The following is a 20,024-nucleotide window of genomic DNA, read 5'->3' on the forward strand; positions in this document are numbered from 1 at the left end:
TATGTTTCTTGGCTACTCTACCACACAAAAGGGGTATAAGTGCTATGACCCTACAACAAGGAGGGTTCTAGTATCTCGTGATGTCAAGTTCATGGAGACACAAGGCTTTTACGATGAGAAGAATTGGGATGAGCTCCGTAACCTCTCTGATTCACCATCTGATCGGACGCGCAACCTCCGAGTAATCCTTGAGCGACTAGGTCTTGAAAACGATCGGATCACTACTGAGTCAGCCAGACCAGCATCACCAGAACAACCTGAGCCATCTACTGAGCCTGAGCCTGCTACACATGCCGATGACCATACTGAGCAGCATGAGGAAGCACCCGAGTCACTCGCGGACAACACGGCCGAAACAACCGAGGGGACGGCTGAACAGCTTGAGGAGATCATTACTCCAGGACGAGCCAACTCCGAAGCTGGGGCTATAGTTCCTCTTCGGCGCAGCCAACGTATCAAGTATCCTCCTAGTCATTGGAAGAACACCCGTGTGTACTACAACAACATGGCCGTTGCTCATCCGATTCAGGCCGTGTGCACCTTGGCTCATTTTCCGATAGAGCATCAAGTGTTTCTTGGCCATATTGATGAGGATTGGATCCCCAAGACCTATGATGAGGCTAAGCAGCACAAAGTATGGAGAGATGCAGTGGATGCCGAGAATACGGCCATGGTGCAAAATCATACATGGGACGAGGCTGACTTACCCAAGGGCAAGAAGGCTGTCACCTCTCGGTATATCTTCACAATCAAATATAAGAGCAATGGGGAGATTGAACGCCACAAAGCCCGCCTAGTCGCACGAGGTTTCACGCAAACGTATGGGGAGGACTATCTTGATACGTTTGCTCCGGTGGCTAAGCTTCACACGGTTCGAGTGGTACTCTCTCTCGCCACCAACCTCGACTGGGAACTTTGGCAAATGGACGTGAAGAACGCCTTCTTGCAAGGAGAACTGGAGGATGAAGTGTATATGCGACCACCACCGGGTTTGGAGGATACTATTGGTCCGGGAAAGGTCTTGAAACTCAACAAAGCTATCTATGGCTTGAAGCAGTCACCAAGGGCTTGGTATCACAAGCTTAGCACCACACTTCTTGACAAAGGCTTTCGCAAATCCGAAGCTGACCACACCTTGTTCACCTTACCAAGCGCCAAAGGTATAGTAGTCATTCTAGTGTATGTTGATGATATCATCATCACTGGAAGTGACTCGGTAGGTATTCAAGACTCTAAAACATTCTTGAAATCAGTTTTTGATATTAAAGATCTTGGAGAGTTGAAATACTTTCTTGGGATAGAAGTTTATAGATCAAATGAAGGGTTATTGTTATCTCAAAGAAAGTATGCACTAGACTTATTGAGTGAAACAGGAAAACTAGGAGCTAAGGCAGTAACAACGCCCCTAGAAGAGAATTACAAGGATGGAGGACAGGGGGAGCTTGACACCGCTCCATTCGAGGACGTTAGCCTCTACCGGCGGCTAGTCGGTAAGCTCATTTATTTAACTATCACACGGCCTGACATTTGCTTTGCCGTGAACCAGGTAAGCCAGCATATGAAGAACCCCACCGTGCACCATTGGAACATGCTGACACGGATCCTCAAGTACATCAAGGGCTCACCCGGCCAAGGCATATGGATGGGACGCAACAAGAGCACCGAGTTGGTAGGCTACTGCGACGCTGACTATGCAGGAGATCGTGGGGACCGACGCTCAACCACAGGCTATTGCACGTTCCTTGGAGGGAACCTGGTCACATGGAAGAGCAAGAAGCAAAAGGTCGTCTCACTCTCAAGTGCCGAATCCGAGTATAGAGCTATGAGGAAGCTAACGACGGAGCTAATGTGGCTGAAGATGTTACTCAAGGATCTTGGAATAGAATCAACAAAGCCGATCACCATGCACTGTGATAACGAAGCAGCCATTCATATAGCAACCAATTCAGTGTTCCATGAGCGGACCAAGCACATTGAAGTGGATTGCCATAAGGTCCGAGAACAAATCAAGCTTGGAGTTGTCTTACCTTGCCATACCGAAAGCAAAGAACAACTTGCAGACGTCCTGACTAAAGCTGCGAGCCCCCAAGTGTGTGAATACATCCATCCTAAGCTTGGCCTCCTAAACCTCACTCGGCCATGACTTGCTTTGTTTTGGCGCCTACACTCTTTTTCCCTTAAGTATAGTTTTCCCAAGAGGTTTTTCTATACTAAGGTTTTTAATGAGGTGGGTGCCTATGTTGTCAAGCTTGACTAGTTCCCCAAGTCAAGCTTGAGGGGGAGTATGAACCGGCACACACACTTGTCCGTACGACCGTACGGACGTCCGTACGACCAACCAACGGGCCATCCTCAAATAGAAGTCTTCATGAGCCCAATCCACCAAAGAGATCCTCCAACGGTCGCCATTCATCTCGATCCTTCCTTTGTAGCCGTTGGAGCAAGTTGCAAGAGAGAAGAGGAGATCACATGTTAGAATAAGGAGATGTCGCTTTCTCCTCATATTAGTGTGCATAGGATCCTAAGAGAATATCCTATTTGTATATGTCTTTAAATAGTTTGTAAGTATCATACTAATAGAAGCAAGAAAAGAGTTTATTCTCTTTCTCCAACACTCTCTCTCTCAATCGTTCACTCTCCTCACTCTTTACACGATTTCACTCTCTTTCATACTCTCTTCCATAATCTCTTGATTACTCTACTCTCAAACTTACAGAGAGTTTAAAAGCCACTTATACACATTTTGTCCCAAAATAGGCTAAAACCAAGAAAACATTGCTTAGAAGCTGTAAACAGCTTTGTTAGTGTTTCTAGGGTTAAAATGAGTCTTAATCCAATGCAACTGACTAATTATAAGAGTTTGAGATTGATGTGGAGAGTTTAAAAGCCACTTATACTCATTTTGTCCCAAAACAGGCTAAAACCAAGAAAACATTGCTGAGAAGCACCAAACAGCTTTATTAGTCTGGGGTTAAAATGGGTCTTAATCCAAAGCAGCTGACTAATTATATGAGTTTGAGATGGATGTGGAGAGTTTAAAAGCCACTTATACCCATTTTGTCCCAAAACAGGTTAAAACCAAGAAAACATTGCTTAGAAGCACTAAACAGCTTTGTTAGTGTTTCTGTGGTTAAAATATGTCTTAATCCAATGCAACTAACTAATTATAAGAGTTTTAGATAGATGTGGAGAGTTTAAAAGCCACTTATACCCATTTTGTCCCAAAACAGGCTAAAACAAAGAAAACATTGCTTAGAAGCTCTAAACAGCTATGTTAGTGTTTCTGGGGTTATAATGTGTCTTAATCCAATGCAACTGACTAATTATAAGAGTTTGAGATGGATGTGGAGAGTTTAAAAGCCACTTATACACATTTTGTCCCAAAATAGGCTAAAACCAAGAAAACATTGCTTAGAACCTGTAAACAGCTTTGTTAGTGTTTCTACTGTTAAATTGTGTCTTAATTCAATGCAACTGACTAATTATAAGAGTTTGAGATTGATGTGGAGAGTTTAAAAGCCACTTATACCCATTTTGTCCCAAAACAGGCTAAAACCAAGAAAACATTGCTGAGAACCACCAAACAGCTTTGTTAGTGTTTCTGGGGTTAAAATGTGTCTTAATCCAATGCAACTAACTAATTATAAGAGCTTGAGATAGATGTGGAGAGTTTAAAAGCCACTTATACCCATTTTGTCCCAAAAAGGCTAAAACCAAGAAAACATTGCTTAGAAGCACTAAACAGCTTTGTTAGTGTTTCTGGGGTTAAAATATGTCTTAATCCAATGCAACTAACTAATTATAAGAGTTTGAGATAGATGTGGAGAGTTTAAAAGCCACTTATACCCATTTTGTCCCAAAACAGGCTAAAACCATGAAAATAATGCCTAGAAGCTGTAAACAGCTTTGTTAGTGTTTCTGGGGTTAAAATGTGTCTTTATCCAATCCACCTGACAAATTATAAGAGTTTGAGATGGATGTGGAGAGTTTAAAAGCCACTTATACCCATTTTTTCCCAAAACAGGCTAAAACCAAGAAAACATTGCTTAGAAGCACTAAACAGCTTTGTTAGTGTTTCTGGGGTGAAAATGTGTCTTAATCCAATGCAACTAACTAATTATAAGAGTTTGAGATAGATGTGGATAGTTTAAAAGCCACTTATACACATTTTGTCCCAAAAGAGGCTAAAACCAAGAAAACATTGCATAGAAGCTGTAAACAGCTATGTTAGTATTTCTGGGGTTAAAATGTGTCTTAATCAAATGCAAATGACTAATTATAAGAGTTTGAGATAGATGTGGAGAGTTTAAAAGCCATTTATACCCATTTTGTCCCAAAACAGGCTAAAACCAGGAAAACATTGCTTAGAAGCACTAAAAAGCTTTGTTAGTGTTTCTGGGGTTAAAATGTGTCTTAATCCAATGCAACTAACTAATTATAAGAGTTTGAGATGGATGTGGAGAGTTTAAAAGCCACTTATACCCATTTTGTCCCAAAACAGGCTAAAACCAAAAAAAAACATTTGTTAGAAGCACTAAACAGCTTTGTTAGTGTTTGTCGGGTTAAAATGTGTCTTAATCCAATGCAACTAACTAATTCTAAGAGTTTGAGATAGATGTGGAGAGTTTAAAAGCCATTTATACCCATTTTGTCCCAAAACAGGCTAAAACCAAGAAAACATTGCTTAGAAGCACTAAACAGCTTTGTTAGTGTTTCTGGGGTTAAAATGTGTCTTTATCCAATGGAACTAACTAATTATAAGAGTTTGAGATAGATGTGGAGAGTTTAAAAGCCACTTATACCCACTTTGTCCCAAAACAGGCTAAAACCAATAAAACATTGCTTAGAAGCACCAAACAGCTTTGTTAGTGTTTCTGGGGTTAAAATGTGTCTTAATCCAATGCATCTAACTAATTATAAGAGTTTGAGATAGATGTGGATAGTTTAAAAGCCACTTATACCCATTTTGTCCCAAAACAGGCTAAAACCAAGAAAACATTGCTTAGAAGCTGTAAACAGCTATGTTAGTGTTTCTGGGGTTAAAATGTGTCTTAATCCAATGCAACTGACTAATTATAAGAGTTTGAGATTGATGTGGAGAGTTTAAAAGCCACTTATACCCATTTTGTCCCAAAATAGGCTAAAACAAGGAAAACATTGCTTAGAAGCACCAAACAGCTTTGTTAGTGTTTCTGGGGTTAAAATGTGTCTTAATCCAATGCATCTAACTAATTATAAGAGTTTGAGATAGATGTGGATAGTTTAAAAGCCACTTATACCCATTTTGTCCCAAAACAGGCTAAAACCAAGAAAACATTGCTTAGAAGCTGTAAACAGATATGTTAGTGTTTCTGGGGTTAAAATGTGTCTTAATCCAATGCAACTGACTAATTATAAGAGTTTGAGATTGATGTGGAGAGTTTAAAAGCCACTTATACCCATTTTGTCCCAAAATAGGCTAAAACCAAGAAAACATTGCTTAGAAGCACTAAACAGCTTTGTTAGTGTTTCTCGGGTTAAAATGTTTCTTAATCCAATGCAACTAACTAATTGTAAGAGTTTGAGATAGATGTGGAGAGTTTAAAAGCCATTTATACCCATTTTGTCCCAAAACAGGCTAAAACCAGGAAAACATTGCTTAGAAGCACTAAAAAGCCTTGTTAGTGTTTCTAGGGTTTAAATGTGTCTTAATCCAATGCAACTAACTAATTATAAGAGTTTGAGATGGATGTGGAGAGTTTAAAAGCCACTTATACCCATTTTGTCCCAAAACAGGCTAAAACCAAAAAAAAAACATTGGTTAGAAGCACTAAACAGCTTTGTTAGTGTTTGTCGGGTTAAAATGTGTCTTAATCCAATGCAACTAACTAATTGTAAGAGTTTGAGATAGATGTGGAGAGTTTAAAAGCCATTTATACCCATTTTGTCCCAAAACAGGGTAAAACCAAGAAAACATTGCTTAGAAGCTGTAAACAGCTATGTTAGTGTTTCTGGGGTTAAAATGTGTCTTAATCCAATGCAACTGACTAAGTATAAGAGTTTGAGATAGATGTGGAGAGTTTAAAAGCCACTTATACCCACTTTGTCCCAAAACAGGCTAAAACCAATAAAACATTGCTTAGAAGCACCAAACAGCTTTGTTAGTGTTTCTGGGGTTAAAATGTGTCTTAATCCAATGCAACTAACTAATTGTAAGAGTTTGAGATAGATGTGGATAGTTTAAAAGCCATTTATACCCATTTTGTCCCAAAACAGGCTAAAACCAAGAAAACATTGCTTAGAAGCACTAAACAGCTTTGTTAGTGTTTATGGGGTTAAAATGTGTCTTAATCCAATGCAACTAACTAATTGTAAGAGTTTGAGATAGATTTGGAGAGTTTAAAAGCCATTTATACCCATTTTGTCCCAAAACAGGCTAAAACCAAGAAAACATTGCTTAGAAGCACTAAACAGCTTTGTTAGTGTTTCTGGGGTTAAAATGTGTCTTTATCCAATGGAACTAACTAATTATAAGAGTTTGAGATAGATGTGGAGAGTTTAAAAGCCACTTATACCCACTTTGTCCCAAAACAGGCTAAAACCAATAAAACATTGCTTAGAAGCACCAAACAGCTTTGTTAGTGTTTCTGGGGTTAAAATGTGTCTTAATCCAATGCATCTAACTAATTATAAGAGTTTGAGATAGATGTGGATAGTTTAAAAGCCACTTATACCCATTTTGTCCCAAAACAGGCTAAAACCAAGAAAACATTGCTTAGAAGCTGTAAACAGCTATGTTAGTGTTTCTGGGGTTAAAATGTGTCTTAATCCAATGCAACTGACTAATTATAAGAGTTTGAGATTGATGTGGAGAGTTTAAAAGCCACTTATACCCATTTTGTCCCAAAATAGGCTAAAACCAAGAAAACATTGCTTAGAAGCACCAAACAGCTTTGTTAGTGTTTCTGGGGTTAAAATGTGTCTTAATCCAATGCAACTAACTAATTGTAAGAGTTTGAGATAGATGTGGAGAGTTTAAAAGCCATTTATACCCATTTTGTCCCAAAACAGGCTAAAACCAAGAAAACATTGCTTAGAAGCTGTAAACAGCTATGTTAGTATTTCTGGGGTTAAAATGTGTCTTAATCCAATGCAACTGACTAAGTATAAGAGTTTGAGATAGATGTGGAGAGTTTAAAAGCCACTTATACCCACTTTGTCCCAAAACAGGCTAAAACCAATAAAACATTGCTTAGAAGCACCAAACAGCTTTGTTAGTGTTTCTGGGGTTAAAATGTGTCTTAATCCAATGCAACTAACTAATTGTAAGAGTTTGAGATAGATGTGGATAGTTTAAAAGCCATTTATACCCATTTTGTCCCAAAACAGGCTCAAACCAAGAAAACATTGCTTAGAAGCACTAAATAGCTTTGTTAGTGTTTATGGGGTTAAAATGTGTCTTAATCCAATGCAACTAACTAATTGTAAGAGTTTGAGATAGATTTGGAGAGTTTAAAAGCCATTTATACCCATTTTGTCCCAAAACAGGCTAAAACCAAGAAAACATTGCTTAGAAGCACTAAACAGCTTTGTTAGTGTTTCTGGGGTTAAAATGTGTCTTTATCCAATGGAACTAACTAATTATAAGAGTTTGAGATAGATGTGGAGAGTTTAAAAGCCACTTATACCCACTTTGTCCCAAAACAGGCTAAAACCAATAAAACATTGCTTAGAAGCACCAAACAGCTTTGTTAGTGTTTCTGGGGTTAAAATGTGTCTTAATCCAATGCATCTAACTAATTATAAGAGTTTGAGATAGATGTGGATAGTTTAAAAGCCACTTATACCCATTTTGTCCCAAAACAGGCTAAAACCAAGAAAACATTGCTTAGAAGCTGTAAACAGCTATGTTAGTGTTTCTGGGGTTAAAATGTGTCTTAATCCAATGCAACTGACTAATTATAAGAGTTTGAGATTGATGTGGAGAGTTTAAAAGCCACTTATACCCATTTTGTCCCAAAATAGGCTAAAACCAAGAAAACATTGCTTAGAAGCACCAAACAGCTTTGTTAGTGTTTCTGGGGTTAAAATGTGTCTTAATCCAATGCAACTAACTAATTGTAAGAGTTTGAGATAGATGTGGAGAGTTTAAAAGCCATTTATACCCATTTTGTCCCAAAACAGGCTAAAACCAAGAAAACATTGCTTAGAAGCTGTAAACAGCTATGTTAGTATTTCTGGGGTTAAAATGTGTCTTAATCCAATGCAACTGACTAAGTATAAGAGTTTGAGATAGATGTGGAGAGTTTAAAAGCCACTTATACCCACTTTGTCCCAAAACAGGCTAAAACCAATAAAACATTGCTTAGAAGCACCAAACAGCTTTGTTAGTGTTTCTGGGGTTAAAATGTGTCTTAATCCAATGCAACTAACTAATTGTAAGAGTTTGAGATAGATGTGGATAGTTTAAAAGCCATTTATACCCATTTTGTCCCAAAACAGGCTCAAACCAAGAAAACATTGCTTAGAAGCACTAAATAGCTTTGTTAGTGTTTATGGGGTTAAAATGTGTCTTAATCCAATGCAACTAACTAATTGTAAGAGTTTGAGATAGATTTGGAGAGTTTAAAAGCCATTTATACCCATTTTGTCCCAAAACAGGCTAAAACTAAGAAAACATTGCTTTGAAGCACTAAAAAGCTTTGTTAGTGTTTCTGGGGTTTAAATGTGTCTTAATCCAATGCAACTAACTAATTATAAGAGTTTGAGATAGATGTGGAGAGTTTAAAAGCCACTTATACCCACTTTGTCCCAAAACAGGCTAAAACCAAGAAAACATTGCTTAGAAGCACCAAACAGCTTTGTTAGTTTTTCTGGGGTTAAAATGTGTCTTAATCCAATGCAACTAACTAATTATGAGAGTTTGAGATAGATGTGGATAGTTTAAAAGCCACTTATACCCATTTTGTCCCAAAACAGGCTAAAACCAAAAAAAAACATTGCTTAGAAGCACTAAACAGCTTTGTTAGTGTTTGTCGGGTTAAAATGTGTCTTAATCCAATGCAACTAACTAATTGTAAGAGTTTGAGATAGATGTGGAGAGTTTAAAAGCCACTTATACCCACTTTGTCCCAAAACAGGCTAAAACCAAGAAAACATTGCTTAGAAGCTGTAAACAGCTATGTTAGTGTTTCTGGGGTTAAAATGTGTCTTAATCCAATGCAACTGACTAAATATAAGAGTTTGAGATGGATGTGGAAAGTTTAAAAGCCACTTATACCCATTTTGTCCCAAAACAGGCTAAAACCAAGAAAACATTGCTTAGAAGCTGTAAACAGCTATGTTAGTGTTTTTGGGGTTCAAATGTGTCTTAATCCAATGCAACTGACTAATTATAAGAGTTTGAGATGGATGTGGAGAGTTTAAAAGCCACTTATACCCATTTTGTCCCAAAACAGGCTAAAACCAAAAAAAAACATTGCTTAGAAGCACTAAACAGCTTTGTTAGTGTTTGTCGGGTTAAAATGTGTCTTAATTCAATGCAACTAACTAATTGTAAGAGTTTGAGATAGATGTGGAGAGTTTAAAAGCCATTTATACCCATTTTGTCCCAAAACAGGCTAAAACCAAGAAAACATTGCTTAGAAGCACTAAACAGCTTTGTTAGTGTTTATGGGGCAACTAACTAATTGTAAGAGTTTGAGATAGATGTGGAGAGTTTAAAAGCCATTTGTACCCATTTTGTCCCAAAACAGGCTAAAACCAAGAAAACATTGCTTAGAAGCACTAAAAAGCTTTGTTAGTGTTTCTGGGGTTTAAATGTGTCTTAATCCAATGCAACTAACTAATTATAAGAGTTTGAGATGGATGTGGAGAGTTTAAAAGCCACTTATACCCATTTTGTCCCAAAACAGGCTAAAACCAAAAAAAAACATTGGTTAGAAGCACTAAAAAACTTTGTTAGTGTTTGTCGGGTTAAAATGTGTCTTAATCCAATGCAACTAACTAATTGTAAGAGTTTGAGATAGATGTGGAGAGTTTAAAAGCCATTTATACCCATTTTGTCCCAAAACAGGCTAAAACCAAGAAAACATTGCTTAGAAGCACTAAACAGCTTTGTTAGTGTTTCTGGGGTTAAAATGTGTCTTTATCCAATGGAACTAACTAATTATAAGAGTTTGAGATAGATGTGGAGAGTTTAAAAGCCACATATACCCACTTTGTCCCAAAACAGGCTAAAACCAATAAAACATTGCTTAGAAGCACCAAACAGCTTTGTTAGTGTTTCTGGGGTTAAAATGTGTCTTAATCCAATGCATCTAACTAATTATAAGAGTTTGAGATAGATGTGGATAGTTTAAAAGCCACTTATACCCATTTTGTCCCAAAACAGGCTAAAACCAAGAAAACATTGCTTAGAAGCTGTAAACAGCTATGTTAGTGTTTCTGGGGTTAAAATGTGTCTTAATCCAATGCAACTGACTAATTATAAGAGTTTGAGATTGATGTGGAGAGTTTAAAAGCCACTTATACCCATTTTGTCCCAAAATAGGCTAAAACCAAGAAAACATTGCTTAGAAGCACCAAACAGCTTTGTTAGTGTTTCTGGGGTTAAAATGTGTCTTAATCCAATGCATCTAACTAATTATAAGAGTTTGAGATAGATGTGGATAGTTTAAAAGCCACTTATACCCATTTTGTCCCAAAACAGGCTAAAACCAAGAAAACATTGCTTAGAAGCTGTAAACAGCTATGTTAGTGTTTCTGGGGTTAAAATGTGTCTTAATCCAATTTAACTGACTAATTATAAGAGTTTGAGATTGATGTGGAGAGTTTAAAAGCCACTTATACCCATTTTGTCCCAAAATAGGCTAAAACCAAGAAAACATTGCTTAGAAGCACTAAACAGCTTTGTTAGTGTTTCTCGGGTTAAAATGTGTCTTAATCCAATGCAACTAACTAATTGTAAGAGTTTGAGATAGATGTGGAGAGTTTAAAAGCCATTTATACCCATTTTGTCCCAAAACAGGCTAAAACCAAGAAAACATTGCTTAGAAGCACTAAACAGCTTTGTTAGTGTTTATGGGGTTAAAATGTGTCTTAATCCAATGCAACTAACTAATTGTAAGAGTTTGAGATAGATGTGGAGAGTTTAAAAGCCATTTATACCCATTTTGTCCCAAAACAGGCTAAAACCAAGAAAACATTGCTAAGAAGCACTAAAAAGCTTTGTTAGTGTTTCTGGGATTTAAATGTGTCTTAATCCAATGCAACTAACTAATTATAAGAGTTTGAGATGGATGTGGAGAGTTTAAAAGCCACTTATACCCATTTTGTCCCAAAACAGGCTAAAACCAAAAAAAAACATTGGTTAGAAGCACTAAAAAACTTTGTTAGTGTTTGTCGGGTTAAAATGTGTCTTAATCCAATGCAACTAACTAATTGTAAGAGTTTGAGATAGATGTGGAGAGTTTAAAAGCCATTTATACCCATTTTGTCCCAAAACAGGCTAAAACCAAGAAAACATTGCTTATAAGCACTAAACAGCTTTGTTAGTGTTTCTGGGGTTAAAATGTGTCTTTATCCAATGGAACTAACTAATTATAAGAGTTTGAGATAGATGTGGAGAGTTTAAAAGCCACTTATACCCACTTTGTCCCAAAACAGGCTAAAACCAATAAAACATTGCTTAGAAGCACCAAACAGCTTTGTTAGTGTTTATGGGGTTAAAATGTGTCTTAATCCAATGCATCTAACTAATTATAAGAGTTTGAGATAGATGTGGATAGTTTAAAAGCCACTTATACCCATTTTGTCCCAAAACAGGCTAAAACCAAGAAAACATTGCTTAGAAGCTGTAAACAGCTATGTTAGTGTTTCTGGGGTTAAAATGTGTCTTAATCCAATGCAACTAACTAATTGTAAGAGTTTGAGATAGATGTGGAGAGTTTAAAAGCCATTTATACCCATTTTGTCCCAAAACAGGCTAAAACCAAGAAAACATTGCTTAGAAGCACTAAACAGCTTTGTTAGTGTTTATGGGGTTAAAATGTGTCTTAATCCAATGCAACTAACTAATTGTAAGAGTTTGAGATAGATGTGGAGAGTTTAAAAGCCATTTATACCCATTTTGTCCCAAAACAGGCTAAAACCAAGAAAACAATGCTTTGAAGCACTAAAAAGCTTTGTTAGTGTTTCCGGGGTTTAAATGTGTCTTAATCCAATGCAACTAACTAATTATAAGAGTTTGAGATAGATGTGGAGAGTTTAAAAGCCACTTATACCCACTTTGTCCCAAAACAGGCTAAAACCAAGAAAACATTGCTTAGAAGCACCAAACAGCTTTGTTAGTTTTTCTGGGGTTAAAATGTGTCTTAATCCAATGGAACTAACTAATTATAAGAGTTTGAGATAGATGTGGATAGTTTAAAAGCCACTTATACCCATTTTGTCCCAAAACAGGCTAAAACCAAAAAAAACATTGCTTAGAAGCACTAAACAGCTTTGTTAGTGTTTGTCGGGTTAAAATGTGTCTTAATCCAATGCAACTAACTAATTGTTAGAGTTTGAGATAGATGTGGAGAGTTTAAAAGCCACTTATACCCACTTAGTCCCAAAACAGGCTAAAACCAAGAAAACATTGCTTAGAAGCTGTAAACAGCTATGTTAGTGTTTCTGGGGTTAAAATGTGTCTTAATCCAATGCAACTGACTAAATATAAGAGTTTGATATGGATGTGGAGAGTTTAAAAGCCACTTATACCCATTTTGTCCCAAAACAGGCTAAAACCAAGAAAACATTGCTTAGAAGCTGTAAACAGCTATGTTAGTGTTTTTGGGGTTCAAATGTGTCTTAATCCAATGCAACTGACTAATTATAAGAGTTTGAGATGGATGTGGAGAGTTTAAAAGCCACTTATACCCATTTTGTCCCAAAACAGGCTAAAACCAAAAAAAACATTGCTTAGAAGCACTAAACAGCTTTGTTAGTGTTTGTCGGGTTAAAATGTGTCTTAATCCAATGCAACTAACTTATTGTAAGAGTTTGAGATAGATGTGGAGAGTTTAAAAGCCATTTATACCCATTTTGTCCCAAAACAGGCTAAAACCAAGAAAACATTGCTTAGAAGCACTAAACAGCTTTGTTAGTGTTTATGGGGTTAAAATGTTTCTTAATCCAATGCAACTAACTAATTGTAAGAGTTTGAGATAGATGTGGAGAGTTTAAAAGCCATTGATACCCATTTTGTCCCAAAACAGGCTAAAACCAAGAAAACATTGCTTAGAAGCACTAAAAAGCTTTGTTAGTGTATCTGGGGTTTAAATGTGTCTTAATCCAATGCAACTAACTAATTATAAGAGTTTGAGATGGATGTGGAGAGTTTAAAAGCCACTTATACCCATTTTGTCCCAAAACAGGCTAAAACCAAAAAAAAACATTGGTTAGAAGCACTAAACAGCTTTGTTAGTGTTTGTCGGGTTAAAATGTGTCTTAATCCAATGCAACTAACTAATTGTAAGAGTTTGAGATAGATGTGGAGAGTTTAAAAGCCACTTATACCCACTTTGTCCCAAAACAGGCTAAAACCAAGAAAACATTGCTTAGAAGCTGTAAACAGCTATGTTAGTGTTTCTGGGGTTAAAATGTGTCTTAATCCAATGCAACTGACTAAATATAAGAGTTTGAGATGGATGTGGAGAGTTTAAAAGCCACTTATACCCATTTTGTCCTAAAACAGGCTAAAACCAAGAAAACATTGCTTAGAAGCTGTAAACAGCTATGTTAGTGTTTTTGGGGTTCAAATGTGTCTTAATCCAATGCAACTGACTAATTATAAGAGTTTGAGATGGATGTGGAGAGTTTAAAAGCCACTTATACCCATTTTGTCCCAAAACAGGCTAAAACCAAAAAAAACATTGCTTAGAAGCACTAAACAGCTTTGTTAGTGTTTCTCGGGTTAAAATGTGTCTTAATCCAATGCAACTAACTTATTGTAAGAGTTTGAGATAGATGTGGAGAGTTTAAAAGCCATTTATACCCATTTTGTCCCAAAACAGGCTAAAACCAAGAAAACATTGCTTAGAAGCACTAAACAGCTTTGTTAGTGTTTATGGGGTTAAAATGTGTCTTAATCCAATGCAACTAACTAATTGTAAGAGTTTGAGATAGATGTGGAGAGTTTAAAAGCCATTGATACCCATTTTGTCCCAAAACAGGCTAAAACCAAGAAAACATTGCTTAGAAGCACTAAAAAGCTTTGTTAGTGTTTCTGGGGTTTAAATGTGTCTTAATCCAATGCAACTAACTAATTATAAGAGTTTGAGATGGATGTGGAGAGTTTAAAAGCCACTTATACCCATTTTGTCCCAAAACAGGCTAAAACCAAAAAAAAACATTGGTTAGAAGCACTAAACAGCTTTGTTAGTGTTTGTCGGGTTAAAATGTGTCTTAATCCAATGCAACTAACTAATTGTAAGAGTTTGAGATAGATGTGGAGAGTTTAAAAGCCATTTATACCCATTTTGTCCCAAAACAGGCTAAAACCAAGAAAACATTGCTTAGAAGCACTAAACAGCTTTGTTAGTGTTTCTGGAGTTAAAATGTGTCTTTATCCAATGGAACTAACTAATTATAAGAGTTTGAGATAGATGTGGAGAGTTTAAAAGCCACTTATACCCACTTTGTCCCAAAACAGGCTAAAACCAATAAAACATTGCTTAGAAGCACCAAACAGCTTTGTTAGTGTTTATGGGGTTAAAATGTGTCTTAATCCAATGCATCTAACTAATTATAAGAGTTTGAGATAGATGTGGATAGTTTAAAAGCCACTTATACCCATTTTGTCCCAAAACAGGCTAAAACCAAGAAAACATTGCTTAGAAGCTGTAAACAGCTATGTTAGTGTTTCTGGGGTTAAAATGTGTCTTAATCCAATGCAACTGACTAATTATAAGAGTTTGAGATTGATGTGCAGAGTTTAAAAGCCACTTATACCCATTTTGTCCCAAAATAGGCTAAAACCAAGAAAACATTGCTTAGAAGCACCAAACAGCTTTGTTAGTGTTTCTGGGGTTAAAATGTGTCTTAATCCAATGCATCTAACTAATTATAAGAGTTTGAGATAGATGTGGATAGTTTAAAAGCCACTTATACCCATTTTGTCCCAAAACAGGCTAAAACCAAGAAAACATTGCTTAGAAGCTGTAAACAGCTATGTTAGTGTTTCTGGGGTTAAAATGTGTCTTAATCCAATGCAACTGACTAATTATAAGAGTTTGAAATTGATGTGGAGAGTTTAAAAGCCACTTATACCCATTTTGTCCCAAAATAGGCTAAAACCAAGAAAACATTGCTTAGAAGCACTAAACAGCTTTGTTAGTGTTTCTCGGGTTAAAATGAGTCTTAATCCAATGCAACTAACTAATTGTAAAAGTTTGAGATAGATGTGGAGAGTTTAAAAGCCATTTATACCCATTTTGTCCAAAAACAGGCTAAAACCAAGAAAACATTGCTTAGAAGCACTAAACAGCTTTCTTAGTGTTTATGGGGTTAAAATGTGTCTTAATCCAATGCAACTAACTAATTGTAAGAGTTTGAGATAGATGTGGAGAGTTTAAAAGCCATTTATACCCATTTTGTCCCAAAACAGGCTAAAACCAAGAAAACATTGCTTAGAAGCACTAAAAAGCTTTGTTAGTGTTTCTGGGGTTTAAATGTGTCTTAATCCAATGCAACTAACTAATTATAAGAGTTTGAGATAGATGTGGAGAGTTTAAAAGCCACTTATACCCACTTTGTACCAAAACAGGCTAAAACCAAGAAAACATTGCTTAGAAGCACCAAACAGCTTTGTTAGTGTTTCTGGGGTTAAAATGTGTCTTAATCCAATGCAACTAACTAATTATAAGAGTTTGAGATAGATGTGGATAGTTTAAAAGCCACTTGTACCCATTTTGTCCCAAAACAGGCTAAAACCAAAAAAAAACATTGCTTAGAAGCACTAAACAGCTTTGTTAGTGTTTGTCGGGTTAAAATGTGTCTTAATCCAATGCAACTAACTAATTGTAAGAGTTTGAGATAGATGTGGAGAGTTTAAAAGCCACTTATACCCATTTTGTCCCAAAACAGGCTAAAACCAAGAAAACATTGCTTAGAAGCACTAAAAAGCTTTGTTAGTGTTTCTGGGGTTTAAATGTGTCTTAATCCAATGCAACTAACTAATTATAAGAGTTTGAGATGGATGTGGAGAGTTTAAAAGCCACTTATACCCATTTTGTCCCAAAACAGGCTAAAACCAAAAAAAAGCATTGGTTAGAAGCACTAAACAGCTTTGTTAGTGTTTGTCGGGTTAAAATGTGTCTTAATCCAATGCAACTAACTAATTGTAAGAGTTTGAGATAGATGTGGAGAGTTTAAAAGCCATTTATACCCATTTTGTCCCAAAACAGGCTAAAACCAAGAAAACATTGCTTAGAAGCACTAAACAGCTTTGTTAGTGTTTCTGGGGTTAAAATGTGTCTTTATCCAATGGAACTAACTAATTATAAGAGTTTGAGATAGATGTGGAGAGTTTAAAAGCCACTTATACCCACTTTGTCCCAAAACAGGCTAAAACCAATAAAACATTGCTTAGAAGCACCAAACAGCTTTGTTAGTGTTTATGGGGTTAAAATGTGTCTTAATCCAATGCATCTAACTAATTATAAGAGTTTGAGAGAGATGTGGATAGTTTAAAAGCCACTTATACCCATTTTGTCCCAAAACAGGCTAAAACCAAGAAAACATTGCTTAGAAGCTGTAAACAGCTATGTTAGTGTTTCTGGGGTTAAAATGAGTCTTAATCCAATGCAACTAACTAATTGTAAAAGTTTGAGATAGATGTGGAGAGTTTAAAAGCCATTTATACCCATTTTGTCCAAAAACAGGCTAAAACCAAGAAAACATTGCTTAGAAGCACTAAACAGCTTTTTTAGTGTTTATGGGGTTAAAATGTGTCTTAATCCAATGCAACTAACTAATTGTAAGAGTTTGAGATAGATGTGGAGACTTTAAAAGCCATTTATACCCATTTTGTCCCAAAACAGGCTAAAACCAAGAAAACATTGCTTAGAAGCACTAAAAAGCTTTGTTAGTGTTTCTGGGGTTTAAATGTGTCTTAATCCAATGCAACTAACTAATTATAAGAGTTTGAGATAGATGTGGAGAGTTTAAAAGCCACTTATACCCACTTTGTCCCAAAACAGGCTAAAACCAAGAAAACATTGCTTAGAAGCACCAAACAGCTTTGTTAGTGTTTCTGGGGTTAAAATGTGTCTTAATCCAATGCAACTAACTAATTATAAGAGTTTGAGATAGATGTGGATAGTTTAAAAGCCACTTATACCCATTTTGTCCCAAAACAGGCTAAAACCAAAAAAAAACATTGCTTAGAAGCACTAAACAGCTTTGTTAGTGTTTGTCGGGTTAAAATGTGTCTTAATCCAATGCAACTAACTAATTGTAAGAGTTTGAGATAGATGTGGAGAGTTTAAAAGCCACTTATACCCACTTTGTCCCAAAACAGGCTAAAACCAAGAAAACATTGCTTAGAAGCTGTAAGCAGCTATGTTAGTGTTTCTGGGGTTAAAATGTGTCTTAATCCAATGCAACTGACTAAATATAAGAGTTTGAGATGGATGTGGAAAGTTTAAAAGCCACTTATACCCATTTTGTCCCAAAACAGGCTAAAACCAAGAAAACATTGCTTAGAAGCACTAAAAAGCTTTGTTAGTGTTTCTGGGGTTTAAATGTGTCTTAATCCAATGCAACTAACTAATTATAAGAGTTTGAGATGGATGTGGAGAGTTTAAAAGCCACTTATACCCATTTTGTCCCAAAACAGGCTAAAACCAAAAAAAAGCATTGGTTAGAAGCACTAAACAGCTTTGTTAGTGTTTGTCGGGTTAAAATGTGTCTTAATCCAATGCAACTAACTAATTGTAAGAGTTTGAGATAGATGTGGAGAGTTTAAAAGCCATTTATACCCATTTTGTCCCAAAACAGGCTAAAACCAAGGAAACATTGCTTAGAAGCACTAAACAGCTTTGTTAGTGTTTCTGGGGTTAAAATGTGTCTTTATCCAATGGAACTAACTAATTATAAGAGTTTGAGATAGATGTGGAGAGTTTAAAAGCCACTTATACCCACTTTGTCCCAAAACAGGCTAAAACCAATAAAACATTGCTTAGAAGCACCAAACAGCTTTGTTAGTGTTTATGGGGTTAAAATGTGTCTTAATCCAATGCATCTAACTAATTATAAGAGTTTGAGAGAGATGTGGATAGTTTAAAAGCCACTTATACCCATTTTGTCCCAAAACAGGCTAAAACCAAAAAAAAACATTGGTTAGAAGCACTAAACAGCTTTGTTAGTGTTTGTCGGGTTAAAATGTGTCTTAATCCAATGCAACTAACTAATTGTAAGAGTTTGAGATAGATGTGGAGAGTTTAAAAGCCATTTATACCCATTTTGTCCCAAAACAGGCTAAAACCAAGAAAACATTGCTTAGAAGCACTAAACAGCTTTGTTAGTGTTTCTGGAGTTAAAATGTGTCTTTATCCAATGGAACTAACTAATTATAAAAGTTTGAGATAGATGTGGAGAGTTTAAAAGCCACTTATACCCACTTTGTCCCAAAACAGGCTAAAACCAATAAAACATTGCTTAGAAGCACCAATAAGCTTTGTTAGTGTTTATGGGGTTAAAATGTGTCTTAATCCAATGCATCTAACTAATTATAAGAGTTTGAGATAGATGTGGATAGTTTAAAAGCCACTTATACCCATTTTGTCCCAAAACAGGCTAAAACCAAGAAAACATTGCTTAGAAGCTGTAAACAGCTATGTTAGTGTTTCTGGGGTTAAAATGTGTCTTAATCCAATGCAACTGACTAATTATAATAGTTTGAGATTGATGTGGAGAGTTTAAAAGCCACTTATACCCATTTTGTCCCAAAATAGGCTAAAACCAAGAAAACATTGCTTAGAAGCACCAAACAGCTTTGTTAGTGTTTCTGGGGTTAAAATGTGTCTTAATCCAATGCATCTAACTAATTATAAGAGTTTGAGATAGATGTGGATAGTTTAAAAGCCACTTATACCCATTTTGTCCTAAAACAGGCTAAAACCAAGAAAACATTGCTTAGAAGCTGTAAACAGCTATGTTAGTGTTTCTGGGGTTAAAATGTGTCTTAATCCAATGCAACTGACTAATTATAAGAGTTTGAAATTGATGTGGAGAGTTTAAAAGCCACTTATACCCATTTTGTCCCAAAATAGGCTAAAACCAAGAAAACATTGCTTAGAAGCACTAAACAGCTTTGTTAGTGTTTCTCGGGTTAAAATGAGTCTTAATCCAATGCAACTAACTAATTGTAAAAGTTTGAGATAGATGTGGAGAGTTTAAAAGCCTTTTATACCCATTTTGTCCAAAAACAGGCTAAAACCAAGAAAACATTGCTTAGAAGCACTAAACAGCTTTTTTAGTGTTTATGGGGTTAAAATGTGTCTTAATCCAATGCAACTAACTAATTGTAAGAGTTTGAGATAGATGTGGAGAGTTTAAAAGCCATTTATACCCATTTTGTCCCAAAACAGGCTAAAACCAAGAAAACATTGCTTAGAAGCACTAAAAAGCTTTGTTAGTATTTCTGGGGTTTAAATGTGTCTTAATCCAATGCAACTAACTAATTATAAGAGTTTGAGATAGATGTGGAGAGTTTAAAAGCCACTTATACCCACTTTGTCCCAAAACAGGCTAAAACCAAGAAAACATTGCTTAGAAGCACCAAACAGCTTTGTTAGTGTTTCTGGGGTTAAAATGTGTCTTAATCCAATGCAACTAACTAATTATAAGAGTTTGAGATAGATGTGGATAGTTTAAAAGCCACTTATACCCATTTTGTCCCAAAACAGGCTAAAACCAAAAAAAAACATTGCTTAGAAGCACTAAACAGCTTTGTTAGTGTTTGTCGGGTTAAAATGTGTCTTAATCCAATGCAACTAACT

This window comes from Camelina sativa, chromosome 5 (genome assembly GCF_030686135.1).
Source record: "Camelina sativa cultivar CO46 ecotype springtype chromosome 5, ASM3068613v1".
Lineage (NCBI taxonomy): Eukaryota > Viridiplantae > Streptophyta > Magnoliopsida > Brassicales > Brassicaceae > Camelina > Camelina sativa.